Below are 4256 nucleotides of genomic sequence, written 5' to 3'. Positions count from 1 at the left end.
GAACACTGAATAGGAAAAAATCATACTTTCCACCCTTCAGTGTGAGAGCTGACGCATATTGCTTAAAAATATAAATTGTAAAGAACTGCCCTAGTGAAGTTATAACTTTAAGATGAAACCTTCCTTCAAACAGCAGTAATCCTAAAAGACATGTTCCAGCACATGGATTGATCTCTGACAGTTTTCATTAGAAGAAAAGCACTGCAGCTCTACAAAACAATGAAGCAGCGGACACACACTTCACACACAGATTCTATTAACAAGCATCAATCAACTAGATTATCACACACAGTAAGACAACTAACAACAGCACAGAGTAAAACCACGATTCCTTATTATTCTACGTAATTACACATAAATCAGAGGACTAAAAACTAACTCCCCATTCAAAGAAAGCCAGACCTACAAAACATCAGAACAATATTAGAAATGCTATTGCAAAGTGTCTAGTCACTGCTCTTTACTTTATTGTTTCATGCTTGTAGTAATATTATTACATTTTAATTAAAATACCATTTTAAAGACAGTGTTTTACTCTCAGATTCCAGTCATAACAGGATGTAGAAGAAAAGCATGAATCAACAGGAGAACATCAGAGCTTCACACAAGACACAACTCCTGCTGACTCTCACGACTACAATATCAACCGAGTCCTTATTATTACACATTATAGTGTGACTATCAGAGGGCAATTCATTCAAATATTAAAAAAGTAACGCTACAACTAGCGATTGCTTTGCAATATAGTGCGTGCAAGTCATTTGACAAGAGAAATTGACTTCATGCTAAAAGTTACTTACAGTTGAGTCTTGCGACATACTCGGTTCCCGCATTTTACCCGTCTGTGTGTCGGTTTTATTTGCAATTGAGCTGTAATATGTGCTGTTAAAGTGACATTAAGAGCTGTCATCTTCTCATCTGCACGTGTTGTTGTGATTGTCATCAAGCGTCATGTTGTCAAGCAGCAGAAGTGTCAGACTGAAGGAGAAACACGCTTCTGCCGCCTAGTGGAGCGGAGAAAAACTGTCGGATTATAGTAGCGAGATCACTTTCGAGACTTTGGATCATGAAGCAGAAACAGAAACTTGTTTAAATCCCACAGATGCTGTGACCATCTTTTAAAAGCCTGAGCCTAAGTTACTTCATACCTATTTTTTTCCAGTCTATGCTTCATACACATGCTTTAGATACAAGCTCAGTGGCGCAGAAAATAATTGTTTGCCTCTGAAAGAGTTAGTCTGGTCTTTCGTGTTTAAGAATGTATTTTTAACAGAATAACAGAGAGGACAGAAGAAAAATCCCATTTACGTTCATTAGACTCGATTTGCAGTGGTGTAATACACACAAATACCCACAGGAGGGCGAAACAGTTTTATTTATTTTATTTTTATTTATTTTTTTACAGTCTATTTAGCTTATATATCAGTATGCATATTTCAATGTCCAACAGCTTTTCACACATGACGCTTGAAATAAATAAAAAATAGTTATATAAGAGTAGCTCTGGTTTTCTCATAATTGAATAATAAATCTAAAGAAATACTTTGTCCAGAAATAAACACAAAACAATCTTGCAGAGTAGTCAATGAGTTATCAATCAATGATGACCATCTTTTACCCAACTTAAACATACGTTAAGATAAACTTTAAATCTAAAACATCACCATTGCATCTCCGGCTCTGTGGATAGTTGTTTCCCTTTCAAGCTGGAAAATACTTGTTCAATCCCTGGCACATTTGCTAAAGTTATTCATCATTTAACACAAAGCTCAAAATCAAACCTGTTGAAAATGCTCATCGTCTCAGTGGCTCAGGAAATAAAGCGTTGCATTTCAATCACAGCATCCTAAGTTCAAATCCCACTATTGCTGACTTTCAATTGCTCTCATTAGACAAGGAGTCCTGAAAACCAGTTATCGTTGCAAAATCCATGATGGTTGAGTGGATAAACACATGCTCTCTGAGATCAAGGCTGTGATGAAGACACAGGTTCAAATCTCACTTTAACTGCTTTATTGGAAACTCTCAGGATAATAGTGAAATATAAGTTCCTTCACATGTTGAGACAAGAGAACTGTGGCTCACAGGTAAGAGTGCAGCCTCACGGGTTCAGAGGTTGCTGGTTCGAGTTCAGCCGGGTCTCTGTGATAGGAGTGTGTGTGTGAGTGGTGTGCCCAGGGGTGCGGCCAGGGATTTTGGGCCCCATGAAAAAATGCTGCACCCGTTCAATTAATAAAATCGATTTCTGGGGCCCCTAAAAGTGTGTGGGCCCTTAGAATCGTCCTAACTTTTCCCCCCTTAGCGGCGCCCCTGGGTGTGCCCAAAGGAGGGGGATACCAGTGTGGTCTGCTTCCGGCACAGTCACCAGCAGTGGTTATGCTTTTGGACACACAAGAACAAAAAATATTATTTATATAAAAAGATTCACTCCCAGTCCCTTACCCACCCGTTTAGGTTCCCATCATTTGTTTTTCAAAGGGGAGGCCCTTCAAAAACAAATTGAATGGGAACCTACATGTTTTGCACAGTAAAACACAATCACACATCATATACATTACCTGTCCATCAGCAGAAGTCCATCATTAAAGCCAATGTCTATCCACACCTCAGATCTCTGCTTCTGTGGACTGGGTGTAATGGTCCAAACACATTCCTTCTGTAAGGAAAGACATTAAAAAAAAAACATCACTCCATATTCTAACATCTAAAAAATGAGAATGTGAAAGTTGGTCTAAAGAACAGTTAATAGATGAAAATGGAATAATTATTTGAAAGCCTAAAGCTGTACGGTGTGGCAAATATATTGCTGAGTATATTATACTTCAGAAATGCTGTATCAATAACAACCTTTTAATTCAATTGAAATTAAAATGAGACTTTCCTTCACAATAAACACGAGTAATCCTAAAAGGCTGGTTTCCTGCACATGGTTTTAGCCCTGTTCTGTTCTGGACTATTATATGATGGTTTTATTAGAAGCAAAAGCACTGCAGCTCTACTAAAGCATGTAGCAGCAGAAACATCAGAGCTTCTCACTCCAACAGTCCAACTGACTATAATAACAAACATCATTCCAGTAGATTATTACCTACAGTAAGACTACAACAACAGCAATGACAAAAAACACCATTCCTTGTTATTATAAATGAAACGCTAACGCAACAACTACTTCGGATTTATTTGTTCTTCTGAAGGTCTGATGGAGTTCAGCAATAGAGCAGCATGTAAACAAAGCCTAATAACCTGACAGAACTTCTCATTTTACCAAAGAATCACTGGTTACTTACCAGTGATTAGCGTGACGCTCAATTACCGCATTTTATCGGACTGTGTGTCGGTTTATTTGCTAAATTATGTGCAGTTGTTTGATATTAATAACTGTCATCTGCACGTGATGTAGCGACTGTGATCAAGCGTCATTGTTGTCATGGATCTAAAGGAGTCGCTCTGGCAGTGAAAAACTGCACTTCAGTTTCTGACATTCTGCTATCGTGATTAATTATCTCTACAAATACTTGTATGCTTGGATCAGGGGTCACTCTAAGAGAAAAGTCAGGAACAGAGCCAGAAACAACAAAATTGTACAGTTTTTATGATTTTTTTTCATCCTATCACACACACACACACACTGACAATGAGATCTGTTACTCAAGGTAATGATTATTAACTCCATTTATAATTTATTAAAGACTCTTACATCAATTTGCCACATTCACTTACAGTGCAGTCTGTACAAATACAACTAATTAGTGTACATATAAAAAAAAATGTGGTAGTGCTATATTTGGCATGGATCATCATAGGTAGTTTCATTTACACAGCACCTTAATTTAGTACAAAACAATGAGAATATAAAAATCAAGAAATGATATGCAAGACAAACCCAGTAAAATAAACATGATGAACATAATGAGGTGCCATATATAACACTGTTTTGATGGAGAGCACACATTCTTACAGTGCTCCACAAGAACTTCAGAAAAGAAAAGTCTCAGAAAAGAGTGTGACAAATAACAAGATGAAACGAAGCGTTAAAAACCAGCACCATTTAATGAGTGACATGTCTAGTGTGGGTGACGACAAAGTCACCAAGGACACTTTGAATGTGTGTATTGTGCTATAGTGCTACATGGGGACAAAAAAGAGGTGACTCACTGCTTTCTCGAGAACATAGACGTCCTCCTGTTTAACACATGATGCCACAGAGATAAATAAATAACCAGTGGAGTTAACACATGAACTCTGAATGACAAGAG

The sequence above is a fragment of the Rhinichthys klamathensis genome, unplaced genomic scaffold (genome assembly GCF_029890125.1).
Source record: "Rhinichthys klamathensis goyatoka isolate OS25496 unplaced genomic scaffold, OSU_Roscu_1.1 h1tg000370l_1, whole genome shotgun sequence".
NCBI classification, from domain to species: Eukaryota; Metazoa; Chordata; class Actinopteri; order Cypriniformes; family Leuciscidae; genus Rhinichthys; species Rhinichthys klamathensis.
Note: the sequence above shows the minus strand (reverse complement) of the source record.